The sequence below is a fragment of the Oncorhynchus mykiss genome, chromosome 6, assembly GCF_057628025.1.
Source record: "Oncorhynchus mykiss isolate SJ-2025 chromosome 6, ASM5762802v1, whole genome shotgun sequence".
In the NCBI taxonomy this organism is placed as follows: Eukaryota; Metazoa; Chordata; class Actinopteri; order Salmoniformes; family Salmonidae; genus Oncorhynchus; species Oncorhynchus mykiss.
The window spans coordinates 2132501-2149413 of record NC_143027.1 but is presented as its reverse complement, the minus strand read 5'-3'; positions in this window follow the sequence as shown (position 1 = coordinate 2149413).

The following is a 16913-nucleotide window of genomic DNA, read 5'->3' as shown; positions in this document are numbered from 1 at the left end:
CAGTCATTGGAGGGGGAGGTCTGCTATAGCCAGTCATTGGAGGGGGAGGTCTGCTATAGCCAGTCATTGGAGGAGGAGGTCTGCTATAGCCAGTCATTGGAGGAGGAGGTCTGCTATAGCCAGTCATTGGAGGAGGAGGTCTGCTATAGCCAGTCATTGGAGGAGGAGGTCTGCTATAGCCAGTCATTGGAGGGGGAGGTCTGTTATAGCCAGTCATTGGAGGGGGAGGTCTGCTATAGCCAGTCATTGGAGGGGGAGGTCTGTTATAGCCAGTCATTGGAGGAGGAGGTCTGCTATAGCCAGTCATTGGAGGAGGAGGTCTGCTATAGCCAGTCATTGGAGGAGGAGGTCTGCTATAGCCAGTCATTGGAGGAGGGGGTCTGTTATAGCCAGTCATTGGAGGAGGAGGTCTGTTATAGCCAGTCATTGGAGGGGGAGGTCTGTTATAGCCAGTCATTGGAGGGGGAGGTCTGCTATAGCCAGTCATTGGAGGGGGAGGTCTGTTATAGCCAGTCATTGGAGGGGGAGGTCTGCTATAGCCAGTCATTGGAGGGGGAGGTCTGTTATAGCCAGTCATTGGAGGGGGAGGTCTGTTATAGCCAGTCATTGGAGGGGGAGGTCTGCTATAGCCAGTCATTGGAGGGGGAGGTCTGTTATAGCCAGTCATTGGAGGGGGAGGTCTGCTATAGCCAGTCATTGGAGGGGGAGGTCTGCTATAGCCAGTCATTGGAGGGGGAGGTCTGCTATAGCCAGTCATTGGAGGAGGGGGTCTGTTATAGCCAGTCATTGGAGGAGGAGGTCTGTTATAGCCAGTCATTGGAGGGGGAGGTCTGTTATAGCCAGTCATTAGAGGGGGAGGTCTGCTATAGCCAGTCATTGGAGGGGGAGGTCTGTTATAGCCAGTCATTGGAGGGGGAGGTCTGCTATAGCCAGTCATTGGAGGGGGAGGTCTGCTATAGCCAGTCATTGGAGGAGGAGGTCTGCTATAGCCAGTCATTGGAGGAGGGGGTCTGTTATAGCCAGTCATTGGAGGGGGAGGTCTGTTATAGCCAGTCATTGGAGGGGGAGGTCTGCTATAGCCAGTCATTGGAGGAGGGGGTCTGTTATAGCCAGTCATTGGAGGGGGAGGTCTGTTATAGCCAGTCATTGGAGGGGGAGGTCTGTTATAGCCAGTCATTGGAGGGGGAGGTCTGTTATAGCCAGTCATTGGAGGAGGAGGTCTGCTATAGCCAGTCATTGGAGGGGGAGGTCTGTTATAGCCAGTCATTGGAGGAGGAGGTCTGTTATAGCCAGTCATTGGAGGAGGAGGTCTGTTATAGCCAGTCATTGGAGGGGGAGGTCTGCTATAGCCAGTCATTGGAGGGGGAGGTCTGTTATAGCCAGTCATTGGAGGGGGAGGTCTGTTATAGCCAGTCATTGGAGGAGGAGGTCTGTTATAGCCAGTCATTGGAGGGGGAGGTCTGCTATAGCCAGTCATTGGAGGGGGAGGTCTGTTATAGCCAGTCATTGGAGGGGGAGGTCTGTTATAGCCAGTCATTGGAGGAGGAGGTCTGTTATAGCCAGTCATTGGAGGGGGAGGTCTGCTATAGCCAGTCATTGGAGGGGGAGGTCTGTTATAGCCAGTCATTGGAGGAGGAGGTCTGTTATAGCCAGTCATTGGAGGAGGAGGTCTGCTATAGCCAGTCATTGGAGGGGGAGGTCTGTTATAGCCAGTCATTGGAGGAGGAGGTCTGTTATAGCCAGTCATTGGAGGAGGAGGTCTGTTATAGCCAGTCATTGGAGGGGGAGGTCTGTTATAGCCAGTCATTGGAGGAGGAGGTCTGCTATAGCCAGTCATTGGAGGAGGAGGTCTGCTATAGCCAGTCATTGGAGGAGGAGGTCTGCTATAGCCAGTCATTGGAGGGGGAGGTCTGTTATAGCCAGTCATTGGAGGAGGAGGTCTGTTATAGCCAGTCATTGGAGGAGGAGGTCTGTTATAGCCAGTCATTGGAGGGGGAGGTCTGTTATAGCCAGTCATTGGAGGGGGAGGTCTGCTATAGCCAGTCATTGGAGGAGGGGGTCTGTTATAGCCAGTCATTGGAGGGGGAGGTCTGTTATAGCCAGTCATTGGAGGAGGGGGTCTGCTATAGCCAGTCATTGGAGGGGGAGGTCTGTTATAGCCAGTCATTGGAGGGGGAGGTCTGCTATAGCCAGTCATTGGAGGGGGAGGTCTGTTATAGCCAGTCATTGGAGGGGGAGGTCTGCTATAGCCAGTCATTGGAGGAGGAGGTCTGTTATAGCCAGTCATTGGAGGGGGAGGTCTGCTATAGCCAGTCATTGGAGGAGGAGGTCTGTTATAGCCAGTCATTGGAGGAGGAGGTCTGTTATAGCCAGTCATTGGAGGGGGAGGTCTGCTATAGCCAGTCATTGGAGGGGGAGGTCTGCTATAGCCAGTCATTGGAGGGGGAGGTCTGCTATAGCCAGTCATTGGAGGGGGAGGTCTGCTATAGCCAGTCATTGGAGGGGGAGGTCTGCTATAGCCAGTCATTGGAGGAGGAGGTCTGTTATAGCCAGTCATTGGAGGGGGAGGTCTGTTATAGCCAGTCATTGGAGGGGGAGGTCTGTTATAGCCAGTCATTGGAGGGGGAGGTCTGTTATAGCCAGTCATTGGAGGGGGAGGTCTGTTATAGCCAGTCATTGGAGGAGGAGGTCTGCTATAGCCAGTCATTGGAGGGGGAGGTCTGTTATAGCCAGTCATTGGAGGGGGAGGTCTGCTATAGCCAGTCATTGGAGGAGGAGGTCTGCTATAGCCAGTCATTGGAGGGGGAGGTCTGTTATAGCCAGTCATTGGAGGAGGAGGTCTGTTATAGCCAGTCATTGGAGGGGGAGGTCTGTTATAGCCAGTCATTGGAGGAGGAGGTCTGCTATAGCCAGTCATTGGAGGGGGAGGTCTGTTATAGCCAGTCATTGGAGGAGGAGGTCTGCTATAGCCAGTCATTGGAGGAGGGGGTCTGCTATAGCCAGTCATTGGAGGGGGAGGTCTGCTATAGCCAGTCATTGGAGGAGGGGGTCTGTTATAGCCAGTCATTGGAGGAGGAGGTCTGTTATAGCCAGTCATTGGAGGAGGAGGTCTGTTATAGCCAGTCATTGGAGGAGGAGGTCTGTTATAGCCAGTCATTGGAGGAGGAGGTCTGTTATAGCCAGTCATTGGAGGGGGAGGTCTGCTATAGCCAGTCATTGGAGGGGGAGGTCTGTTATAGCCAGTCATTGGAGGAGGAGGTCTGTTATAGCCAGTCATTGGAGGGGGAGGTCTGCTATAGCCAGTCATTGGAGGAGGAGGTCTGCTATAGCCAGTCATTGGAGGGGGAGGTCTGTTATAGCCAGTCATTGGAGGAGGGGGTCTGCTATAGCCAGTCATTGGAGGGGGAGGTCTGTTATAGCCAGTCATTGGAGGGGGAGGTCTGCTATAGCCAGTCATTGGAGGGGGAGGTCTGTTATAGCCAGTCATTGGAGGGGGAGGTCTGCTATAGCCAGTCATTGGAGGAGGAGGTCTGTTATAGCCAGTCATTGGAGGGGGAGGTCTGTTATAGCCAGTCATTGGAGGGGGAGGTCTGTTATAGCCAGTCATTGGAGGGGGAGGTCTGTTATAGCCAGTCATTGGAGGGGGAGGTCTGTTATAGCCAGTCATTGGAGGAGGAGGTCTGCTATAGCCAGTCATTGGAGGGGGAGGTCTGTTATAGCCAGTCATTGGAGGGGGAGGTCTGCTATAGCCAGTCATTGGAGGAGGAGGTCTGCTATAGCCAGTCATTGGAGGGGGAGGTCTGTTATAGCCAGTCATTGGAGGAGGAGGTCTGTTATAGCCAGTCATTGGAGGGGGAGGTCTGTTATAGCCAGTCATTGGAGGAGGAGGTCTGCTATAGCCAGTCATTGGAGGGGGAGGTCTGTTATAGCCAGTCATTGGAGGAGGAGGTCTGCTATAGCCAGTCATTGGAGGAGGGGGTCTGCTATAGCCAGTCATTGGAGGGGGAGGTCTGCTATAGCCAGTCATTGGAGGAGGGGGTCTGCTATAGCCAGTCATTGGAGGAGGAGGTCTGTTATAGCCAGTCATTGGAGGAGGAGGTCTGTTATAGCCAGTCATTGGAGGAGGAGGTCTGTTATAGCCAGTCATTGGAGGAGGAGGTCTGTTATAGCCAGTCATTGGAGGAGGAGGTCTGTTATAGCCAGTCATTGGAGGAGGAGGTCTGTTATAGCCAGTCATTGGAGGGGGAGGTCTGTTATAGCCAGTCATTGGAGGAGGAGGTCTGTTATAGCCAGTCATTGGAGGAGGAGGTCTGCTATAGCCAGTCATTGGAGGAGGAGGTCTGTTATAGCCAGTCATTGGAGGGGGAGGTCTGCTATAGCCAGTCATTGGAGGAGGAGGTCTGTTATAGCCAGTCATTGGAGGAGGAGGTCTGCTATAGCCAGTCATTGGAGGGGGAGGTCTGCTATAGCCAGTCATTGGAGGGGGAGGTCTGTTATAGCCAGTCATTGGAGGGGGAGGTCTGTTATAGCCAGTCATTGGAGGGGGAGGTCTGTTATAGCCAGTCATTGGAGGGGGAGGTCTGTTATAGCCAGTCATTGGAGGGGGAGGTCTGTTATAGCCAGTCATTGGAGGGGGAGGTCTGCTATAGCCAGTCATTGGAGGGGGAGGTCTGTTATAGCCAGTCATTGGAGGGGGAGGTCTGTTATAGCCAGTCATTGGAGGAGGAGGTCTGCTATAGCCAGTCATTGGAGGGGGAGGTCTGCTATAGCCAGTCATTGGAGGAGGAGGTCTGCTATAGCCAGTCATTGGAGGGGGAGGTCTGCTATAGCCAGTCATTGGAGGGGGAGGTCTGTTATAGCCAGTCATTGGAGGAGGAGGTCTGCTATAGCCAGTCATTGGAGGGGGAGGTCTGTTATAGCCAGTCATTGGAGGAGGAGGTCTGTTATAGCCAGTCATTGGAGGAGGAGGTCTGTTATAGCCAGTCATTGGAGGAGGTCTGCTATAGCCAGTCATTGGAGGAGGAGGTCTGTTATAGCCAGTCATTGGAGGAGGAGGTCTGTTATAGCCAGTCATTGGAGGAGGGGGAGGTCTGCTATAGCCAGTCATTGGAGGGGGGGGAGGTCTGCTATAGCCAGTCATTGGAGGAGGTCTGCTATAGCCAGTCATTGGAGGAGGAGGTCTGTTATAGCCAGTCATTGGAGGAGGAGGTCTGTTATAGCCAGTCATTGGAGGGGGAGGTCTGCTATAGCCAGTCATTGGAGGAGGAGGTCTGCTATAGCCAGTCATTGGAGGGGGAGGTCTGTTATAGCCAGTCATTGGAGGAGGAGGTCTGTTATAGCCAGTCATTGGAGGGGGAGGTCTGCTATAGCCAGTCATTGGAGGAGGAGGTCTGCTATAGCCAGTCATTGGAGGGGGAGGTCTGCTATAGCCAGTCATTGGAGGGGGAGGTCTGCTATAGCCAGTCATTGGAGGAGGAGGTCTGTTATAGCCAGTCATTGGAGGGGGAGGTCTGCTATAGCCAGTCATTGGAGGAGGAGGTCTGTTATAGCCAGTCATTGGAGGAGGAGGTCTGTTATAGCCAGTCATTGGAGGAGGAGGTCTGCTATAGCCAGTCATTGGAGGAGGAGGTCTGTTATAGCCAGTCATTGGAGGAGGAGGTCTGTTATAGCCAGTCATTGGAGGGGGAGGTCTGTTATAGCCAGTCATTGGAGGAGGGGGTCTGTTATAGCCAGTCATTGGAGGGGGAGGTCTGCTATAGCCAGTCATTGGAGGAGGAGGTCTGCTATAGCCAGTCATTGGAGGAGGAGGTCTGTTATAGCCAGTCATTGGAGGGGGAGGTCTGTTATAGCCAGTCATTGGAGGAGGAGGTCTGCTATAGCCAGTCATTGGAGGAGGAGGTCTGTTATAGCCAGTCATTGGAGGGGGAGGTCTGCTATAGCCAGTCATTGGAGGAGGAGGTCTGCTATAGCCAGTCATTGGAGGAGGAGGTCTGTTATAGCCAGTCATTGGAGGGGGAGGTCTGCTATAGCCAGTCATTGGAGGAGGAGGTCTGTTATAGCCAGTCATTGGAGGGGGAGGTCTGTTATAGCCAGTCATTGGAGGGGGAGGTCTGTTATAGCCAGTCATTGGAGGAGGAGGTCTGCTATAGCCAGTCATTGGAGGAGGAGGTCTGTTATAGCCAGTCATTGGAGGGGGAGGTCTGCTATAGCCAGTCATTGGAGGAGGAGGTCTGCTATAGCCAGTCATTGGAGGAGGGGGTCTGCTATAGCCAGTCATTGGAGGAGGAGGTCTGCTATAGCCAGTCATTGGAGGGGGAGGTCTGTTATAGCCAGTCATTGGAGGAGGAGGAGGTCTGCTATAGCCAGTCATTGGAGGGGGAGGTCTGCTATAGCCAGTCATTGGAGGAGGAGGTCTGCTATAGCCAGTCATTGGAGGGGGAGGTCTGTTATAGCCAGTCATTGGAGGAGGAGGAGGTCTGCTATAGCCAGTCATTGGAGGGGGAGGTCTGCTATAGCCAGTCATTGGAGGAGGAGGTCTGCTATAGCCAGTCATTGGAGGAGGAGGAGGTCTGCTATAGCCAGTCATTGGAGGAGGAGGAGGTCTGCTATAGCCAGTCATTGGAGGAGGAGGAGGTCTGCTATAGCCAGTCATTGGAGGAGGAGGAGGTCTGCTATAGCCAGTCATTGGAGGAGGAGGAGGTCTGCTATAGCCAGTCATTGGAGGAGGAGGAGGTCTGCTATAGCCAGTCATTGGAGGAGGAGGAGGTCTGCTATAGCCAGTCATTGGAGGAGGAGGAGGTCTGCTATAGCCAGTCATTGGAGGAGGAGGAGGTCTGCTATAGCCAGTCATTGGAGGAGGAGGAGGTCTGCTATAGCCAGTCATTGGAGGGGGAGGTCTGTTATAGCCAGTCATTGGAGGAGGAGGAGGTCTGCTATAGCCAGTCATTGGAGGAGGAGGAGGTCTGCTATAGCCAGTCATTGGAGGAGGAGGAGGTCTGCTATAGCCAGTCATTGGAGGAGGAGGAGGTCTGCTATAGCCAGTCATTGGAGGACACTTCTTTTGTGTGTTGCGTGAATGTGTCGGGGTAGGAGGGTTGCCGATGAGCTGTCGTCGGGCGGTTCTGACTCACCTGCCCAAGAAAGGGGACTTGTGTGAAATTAAGAACTGGAGCCCTGTGGCATTGCTCTATGCGAACCACAAGATATTTGCCAAGGTCCTCGTTAAAAGACTGAAGTCCCATCTGGACTCTATAATACACAAGGGACAGACGTATTGTGTATCGGTACTCTCAATCACGGACAACTTGTTCTTAATCAGGGACATGATGGACTTGTCGAGAGTTTCTAATGTGAACTGTGAACTGGTCTCTTTTGACCATTGGCTTTTGATAGAGTGAACCATGAGAATCTGTTTAATGTGACGTTTGGGGAAAAGTTTGTGGCCTGTCTGAAGATGTTGTATGCTGGGGTGTCATGTATGATCAAGGTGTATGATCAACCCAGTCTGGGTGAGGCGGGGCATTAGACAAGGATGCCCTCTATCGGAGCAGTTATATACACTAGCCATTGAGCCTTTTCTGGGCCTGCTACGCAGGAGACTGCAGGGAGTGTTCTGGACAGGCATGGGTGTGTTGACAGGCATAGCATTGTCGGCGTATGCAGATGACGTTTCTATGATGGTCAGGTATTGGCAGGATATGCAGGCACTAGAGACAAGTCTGAAGGTGTATGAGGGAGCTTTGTCAGCTAAGATGAAGTGGGGTAAGAGCAAAACTCTGTTATGTGGGGCATGGAGAGATAGGGCCCCCCTCTTCTTCCAGGGGGTTTGCAGTGGGGTTGTGAAGGGCTTAACATTTTGGAGGTGTACCTGGGCTCGAAGAGGTGGGTCAGGAAGAACTGGGAGGGGCTGTCACAGGCAGTGGTGTCAAGACTGGCCAGGTAGAGGTGGCTCCTGTCCCAAGTGTCATATAGAGGGAGGGTGCTTATAATCAAAAACCTGCAGGCATCCTCCCTGTGGCATAAACTGGCTGTCCTCAACGCAAGCCGGTAGATTTGTTCTGGTCTGGCTACCACTGGCTGAGGGTGGCAGTGTTGCATATGTCCGTCCACGATGGAGGACAGGGCCTAGTGGAAGTGGAGAGCAGGGTGGCTGCATTCCGACTAATGTCGGCTGGAGGGAACCAGTATACGCGCTGCTGAGGAGAGCTGGCGGATTAGGGTTGGACCGGCAGCTTTTCCTCATGAGGCTGGAGAAGCTGAGTACAGCAGATCTCTCTTATTTTTACCCTGCTTTGCTGACGGCCTGGCAACTGCTAAGGCCCGCAAGGGGGTATTGTGGGGTAGAGGGCAAGGTGAGGATACAGCACAGGGGATATTTGTTTCTCAAAGGGGGGTGGGGTTTTAATGAAATGAGGATGTATCAAAGTCACTCCCTCTCTCACTCTCTGTCCGTTCGCCACTGCGAAAAACTAATTGTTTTCTTTCGTTTGTTTTTATGTGCACCTACGTGTGTGAAAAATGAGACCATCTGCTGTTTTTATACAGTCTTACTATATTGTAATGTGTTTATTGGCCACTAACGTGACTGAAAGTAGCCGGTGCCATAAGTCAACTCGATGAGACCGTCGTGCTAGGCGCAGACAGCCTCTCCCCTGAAATAACAGCTTATAGCATGATTGATCTCCCTGAAGAGACACAAGGTGGGAAAAAATATGGAATCAATTACCTGATATGATGTGTATTATTAACTTAATCAATTTAAGTTATAAAGGCAATGAGGAAGTTTTCAAACAACTAAAACTGACAAGGAAAACGGGGAGTTCTCAAGTCATAGAACAAATATATATAAAACATGAAGATTAAAGACATTTGAATGAAGTCAAAAGCAGTATTTTATTTCTAAATATGCTACACATCAAATGACAAAACAAACGAACCCCTGAGCACCACAATCCAGCATTCCCATAATGCACTGGATTCATCCAAAATGGTCAAAAGTCAAAATAAAAGAAAATATTGAAAGCTTCATACACAGCCCTTATAGGACCTTAAATCTACCAGTAAACCACATGTTATTTAAGTTATAAGTAGCTACAATAAGTGAGAATCTTTTCCCCCCGCTTATTAATCCTCTTGTTATAGCTTTGTTATACTCGGCTTGTTCTCTGTGATGTTTGGCATCTCTTTCTTGCTGTTTAAAAAATATATATCTTTGGTTACGAGAATTACTAGATGTTCTTGTTGATTCAGTCGGCAAAAAGCTACTCAATGATTGGCTAAATGTTTAGAGTTGTCCCGCATCCAGAGCCGAGCCGTACAGGAAGGGAATGGGGAAGAAACAACCGTGAAGGATAGACTGTGCCAGTGCTGTGATAACAAATAGAATATATCTCTTTAAATGTTCTATCAAAAGGCTATTATAAAAAGGAAAAAAAATGCAAATGTTTTTTGTGCCCCATTTGACTTCCTCCATAAATATACTACATATCTGTCCTTCAGGAAGTATCATCTTCACGCTAAAATAATGGGGTAGTCGTTTTTTTGTTGTTGCTGATGTAAATCGTTGTGTGGTTTTGCTACATTGAGTACGGATGAACATATATTATACATTCTCCTACATTAATATGGATTCCATATCAACAGCATGTACACAAGGCTCAGTCCGGACCTGAGCTATGTGAGATCCACTCAAACGTTGCCACTAATCTTGACATGAATGAACTGAATGTTTGCATTATATTTTACTCCCACATAGTTAGAACATGGACAATGAATCTATAATCGATCCGCACAGAACTTGGACATGAATCCACAATCGATCCGCACAGAACTTGGACATTAATCCATAGTCGATCCGCACAGAACTTGGACATGAATCCACAATCGATCCGCACAGAACTTGGACATGAATCCACAATCGATCCGCACAGAACTTGGACATGAATCCACAATCGATCCGCACAGAACTTGGACATGAATCCACAATCGATCCGCACAGAACTTGGACATGAATCCACAATCGATCCACACAGAACTTGGACATGAATCCACAATCGACCCACACAGAACTTGGACATGAATCCACAATCGATCCACACAGAACTTGGACATGAATCCACAATCAATCCACACAGATCTTGGACATGAATCCACAATCGATCCACACAGAACTTGGACATGAATCCACAATCGATCCACACAGCTTTGCAGCTGGGTTCCTTCTACATTGCTTTTGTTGGAGCATCGGATCTCCATATAATATCAAGAAGGGACCCTTGTAAAACTTTAGGACCTCTTAAAACATCAATATAATAGAGGCAGAGCAGAGTGCATCAGACTGGATACACATGCTCTAATGACTCCACAGGAAGTGACATAGTTATGACAGAATGTTTGCTCTTTAGTACCTCCTCCTTAATGTGCATGCTGCTTAGAATGAAGCAACGTGATCTATGCTTCCAGACATTCTAAGTGGTATTCTACTATGGACTTTGGAATATAGCCTTGTATATCTGAAAACCTTTTACATCCATATCATGGCCTGATTTCCTGAAGAAAACTTTTTGTTCAAGTAAACACTGGAATTTAATAACAGACTACAACCACCTTCAATAACAGAACTGGCACCTGGAGTGTAGGGTCGTTTCCTACTTTGTGACATTACAGTTGAACATCATTACCTTTATTTAAAATTAAGTTACAATATATACTACAAATCCTTTACCCTCTTATCAACACAATAACAGATAAAGCTGTGCTATATTGTGTACATGAAATAGAGTCCTGGCAATCCCCACGCAACAAAGAAAACAGTTTGCTTCCTTCAAACCTGAATGGGGTCCACCTATGTTTGTATTGCCTTAAGCGAATGCTGTGTATGAACCCCCCCCCCCCCCCCCCCCCCCCCCCCCCCCCCAAAAAAAAAAAAAGAGGCTAAATGTTAAAACTGGCAATTCTGATTGTGGTCATGTTGATGTTTGGTTGGTCTGTACCAATTCTGATTGTGGTCATGTTGATGTTTGGTTGGTCTGTACCAATGAGGTAGATGTGTGTTTATGCAATATCTCTTCTTTGGTATAACTATACAACTATATAACTATATATATAGTGATCTGTATAACTATATATCTAAATATATAGTGATCTGTATAACTATACAACTATATAACTATATATATAATGATCTGTAGAAACAAACACAGTGATTTTCCAGTGGCTTTACATGTTCTTTTTATAGAAATAAAATATATGAGCTATATTTTGTATTCACTCTATTATATATATAGAGAACTATATAATATTATATAGAGAGAGAGCGAGAGAGAGAGAGGTAAAGATTAATGAGGTATCTGTCTTTGTTGGAAAGGACTCCTAAAAAATGGATTTCAAGTAATAAAGTAGCTGAATGGTTACAAGGTTTTCAGACCCAGATCTAAACATAAAAACGAAATAAATAACGTTTGAAAATATATGTTTAACGAATTTACAGTTTTTCTCAATTGCTAAAACACTAAAACCCATTTGGCTGAACAAAGTTCTCAGTTGCCTGGACTCATTTAGCTAATTATGCAGTCTGTTGTCAATACCTTAAACCATTTCACATGGTAAAACACAATTTGCAGATCTCACTTAGACTTTTCAGCAAAACTCTAAACACATTCTGCACTCTAATGCACATGTCATCCCATACTGGTAAACACAAGTGGCAACAATCAAATACAAATAGAGAACACATGTCATTGATTGAACATCAACAACTCAAAATGGATTTAACCTGTTTCAAATGATGCGACACAACCAATATAAGCCAGTTCAGAGAGCAAACAGGTTGTTGAAGGTGGGAAGGAGAAAGTCTGAGAATGGATACTGTAGTGCAGTGCATTGTAGGCTGTATACTGTACAGTGGATGAATTGTATGGCCCTGAACATTGTGCTTTCCATTTATTAACAGTACTGACTGCTCAATAGATTTTGACTGGTTGCAGGTTCATATCAACAAAGAACAAGAATTACAGTATCACAGAGACAAGTTTGTGAGATGCAGGGTACGAATGTTTCATTTTGCAAGAGGAGTCAGAGGTTATGTAAATAATGCTTGGTTTTGTGTTTAATGTTTTCAGGAAATGGAGCAACGTTTCAGAAATTGTGTTTTAGCATTTGAGAAAAACTGTAATAAAAAAGCTACATACCGATATCTCCAAACTGAGAGAGAGAGAGAGAGAGAGAGAGAGAGAGAGACAGAGAGAGAGAGAGACAGAGAGACAGAGAGAGAGAGAGAGAGAGAGAGAGAGAGAGACAGACAGAGAGACAGACAGACAGACAGACAGACAGACAGACAGACAGACAGACAGAAAGACAGAGAGAGACAGAGAGACAGAGAGAGAGAGAGAGAGAGAGAGAGAGACACAGAGAGAGAGAGAGACAGAGATAGAGACAGAGAGAGAGAGAACCAAAGAGAGAGTGAGAGAACCAAAGAGTGAGAGAGAGAACCAAAGAGTGAGAGAAAGAACCAAAGCGACTTCCGGCGACTTCCGGCGCCGACAGAGATGGCCGCCTCGCTTCGCGTTCCTAGGAAACTATGCAGTTTTTTGTTTTTTTACGTGTTATTTCTTACATTAGTACCCCAGGTCATCTTAGGTTTCATTACATACAGTCAAGAAGAACTACTGAATATAAGATCAACATCAACTCACCATCAGTACGACCAAGAATATGTTTTTCGCGACGCGGACCCTGTGTTCTGCCTTACAAACAGGACAACGGAGTGGATCCTATGCAGCGACCCAAAAAAACGACTCCGAAAGAGAGGGAAACGAGGCGGTCTTCTGGTCAGACTCCGGAGACGGGCACACCGTGCACCACTCCCTAGCATTCTTCTTGCCAATGTCCAGTCTCTTGACAACAAGGTTGATGAAATCCGAGCAAGGGTTGCATTCCAGAGGGACATCAGAGACTGTAACGTCCTTTGCTTCACTGAAACATGGCTCACTGGAGAGACTCTATCCGAAGCGGAGCAGCCAACGGGTTTCTCCACGCATCGCGCTGACAGAAACAAACATCTTTCTGGTAAGAAGAGGGGCGGGGGCGTATGCCTCATGGCCAACGTGACATGGTGTGATGAAAGAAACATACAGGAACTCAAATCCTTCTGTTCACCTGATTTAGAATTCCTCACAATCAAATGTAGACTGCATTATCTACCAAGAGAATTCTCTTCGATTATAATCACAGCCGTATATATCCCCCCCCAAGCAGACACATCGATGGCTCTGAACGAACTTTATTTAACTCTCTGCAAACTGGAAACGATTTATCCGGAGGCTGCATTCATTGTAGCTGGGGATTTTAACAAGGCTAATCTGAAAACAAGACTCCCTAAATTTTATCAGCATATCGATTGCGCAACCAGGGGTGGAAAGACCTTGGATCATTGTTACTCTAACTTCCACGACGCATATAAGGCCCTGCCCCGCCCCCCTTTCGGAAAAGCTGACCACGACTCCATTTTGTTGATCCCTGCCTACAGACAGAAACTAAAACAAGAGGCTCCCACGCTGAGGTCTGTCCAACGCTGGTCCGACCAAGCTGACTCCACACTCCAAGACTGCTTCCATCACGTGGACTGGGAGATGTTTCGTATTGCGTCAGATAACAACATTGACGATTACGCTGATTCGGTGTGCGAGTTCATTAGAACGTGCGTTGAAGATGTCGTTCCCATAGCAACGATTAAAACATTCCCTAACCAGAAACCGTGGATTGATGGCAGCATTCGTGTGAAACTGAAAGCGCGAACCACTGCTTTTAATCAGGGCAAGGTGTCTGGTAACATGACCGAATACAAACAGTGCAGCTATTCCCTCCGCAAGGCTATCAAACAAGCTAAGCGCCAGTACAGAGACAAAGTAGAATCTCAATTCAACGGCTCAGACACAAGAGGCATGTGGCAGGGTCTACAGTCAATCACGGACTACAGGAAGAAATCCAGCCCAGTCACGGACCAGGATGTCTTGCTCCCAGGCAGACTAAATCACTTTTTTGCCCGCTTTGAGGACAATACAGTGCCACTGACACGGCCTGCAACGAAAACATGCGGTCTCTCCTTCACTGCAGCCGAGGTGAGTAAGACATTTAAACGTGTTAACCCTCGCAAGGCTGCAGGCCCAGACGGCATCCCCAGCCGCGCCCTCAGAGCATGCGCAGACCAGCTGGCCGGTGTGTTTACGGACATATTCAATCAATCCCTATACCAGTCTGCTGTTCCCACATGCTTCAAGAGGGTCACCATTGTTCCTGTTCCCAAGAAAGCTAAGGTAACTGAGCTAAACGACTACCGCCCCGTAGCACTCACATCCGTCATCATGAAGTGCTTTGAGAGACTAGTCAAGGACCATATCACCTCCACCCTACCTGACACCCTAGACCCACTCCAATTTGCTTACCGCCCAAATAGGTCCACAGACGATGCAATCTCAACCACACTGCACACTGCCCTAACCCATCTGGACAAGAGGAATACCTATGTGAGAATGCTGTTCATCGACTACAGCTCGGCATTCAACACCATAGTACCCTCCAAGCTCGTCATCAAGCTCGAGACCCTGGGTCTCGACCCCGCCCTGTGCAACTGGGTACTGGACTTCCTGACGGGCCGACCCCAGGTGGTGAGGGTAGGCAACAACATCTCCTCCCCGCTGATCCTCAACACTGGGGCCCCACAAGGGTGCGTTCTGAGCCCTCTCCTGTACTCCCTGTTCACCCACGACTGCGTGGCCACGCACGCCTCCAACTCAATCATCAAGTTGGCGGACGACACAACAGTGGTAGGCTTGATTACCAACAACGACGAGACGGCCTACAGGGAGGAGGTGAGGGCCCTCGGAGTGTGGTGTCAGGAAAATAACCTCACACTCAACGTCAACAAAACTAAGGAGATGATTGTGGACTTCAGGAAACAGCAGAGGGAACACCCCCCTATCCACATCGATGGAACAGTAGTGGAGAGGGTAGCAAGTTTTAAGTTCCTCGGCATACACATCACAGACAAACTGAATTGGTCCACTCACACAGACAGCATCGTTAAGAAGGCGCAGCAGCGCCTCTTCAACCTCAGGAGGCTGAAGAAATTCGGCTTGTCACCAAAAGCACTCACAAACTTCTACAGATGCACAATCGAGAGCATCCTGGCGGGCTGTATCACCGCCTGGTATGGCAACTGCACCGCCCTCAACCGTAAGGCTCTCCAGAGGGTAGTGAGGTCTGCACAACGCATCACCGGGGGCAAACTACCTGCCCTCCAGGACACCTACACGACCCGATGTCACAGGAAGGCCATAAAGATCATCAAGGACATCAACCACCCGAGCCACTGCCTGTTCACCCCGCTATCATCCAGAAGGCGAGGTCAGTACAGGTGCATCAAAGCTGGGACCGAGAGACTGAAAAACAGCTTCTATCTCAAGGCCATCAGACTGTTAAACAGCCACCACTAACACTGAGTGGCTGCTGCCAACACACTGACACTGACTCAACTCCAGCCACTTTAATAATGGGAATTGATGGGAAATGGTGTAAATATATCACTAGCCACTTTAAACAATGCTACCTTATATAATGTTACTTACCCTACATTATTCATCTCATATGCATACGTATATACTGTACTCTATATCATCGACTGTATCCTTATGTAATACATGTATCACTAGCCACTTTAAACTATGCCACTTTGTTTACATACTCATCTCATTTGTACATACTGTACTCGATACCATCTACTGTATCTTGCCTATGCTGCTCTGTACCATCACTCATTCATATATCCTTATGTACATATTCTTTATCCCCTTACACTGTGTACAAGACAGTAGTTTTGGAATTGTTAGTTAGATTACTTGTTATTACTGCATTGTCGGAACTAGAAGCACAAGCATTTTGCTACACTCGCATTAACATCTGCTAACCATGTGTATGTGACAAATAAAATTTGATTTGATTTGATTTGAGAACCAAAGAGTGAGTAGGGACAAGCTCTCCATTGCTAGAAAAGTGTATTACTAAAAAAAAATAGGTGTGGATACTAGTCATAAGATAAATCCACCGTGTGATTGGTGATCGGATTAGTACCTTTCGCCTTGATATGTTCTGCTGTTGAAACCACATATTCTCTTTGTCTCACCAACATAGTGTGTTTTACCCTCCTTCTGCAGGGTCACATGTTGAAGTGTTCTACCCAGTGGTCAGCAGATTGGAATCCCATAGCAACTATCAAAGACTTCCTAGGATCTGAGAACCATCCATTCACCAGCGATAGTCTAACAGCATGTAGAATCACCGTTCACCAGCGATATGAGCCATCACGCAATCTCTTCAGAGCCACACCTGAGAAGGGTAAGAGACAGGGTAGCCTAGTGGTTAGAGCGTTGGACTAGTAACCGGAAGGTTGACAGTTCAAACCCCCCGGGCTGACAAGGTACAAATCTGTCATTCTGCCCCTGAACAGGCACTGTTCCTAGGCCGTCATTGAAAATAAGAATTTGTTCTTAATTAACTGACTTGCCGAGTTAAATAAAGGTAAAAAATAAAATAAAAACACTGACCATGACCCAAAGTGGAGCAATGCTGTAGGCTACCGGGCCATGTGGTTTACACCCCTTTACTGACAAAGGCATAAAATAACCCCATGTCTTAACACTCTTCCTTTTTTTGTCCTGCAGCATTAGGCAATGTGTTTTGAGAGATGAGCGGAATTGATCGATCAGATCTTCAATAGACAACACGGTCCCCTGATATGTTCCTCTCTGAACGAACAGGAGGAAATATGGCACTTCCCTGATTCTGAGAGATGTGCTTTGTTGATAGTATTTCCTCACAGCGTGATCATTGGTACCAAGCCAAAGCTTCGACTGCTGTCC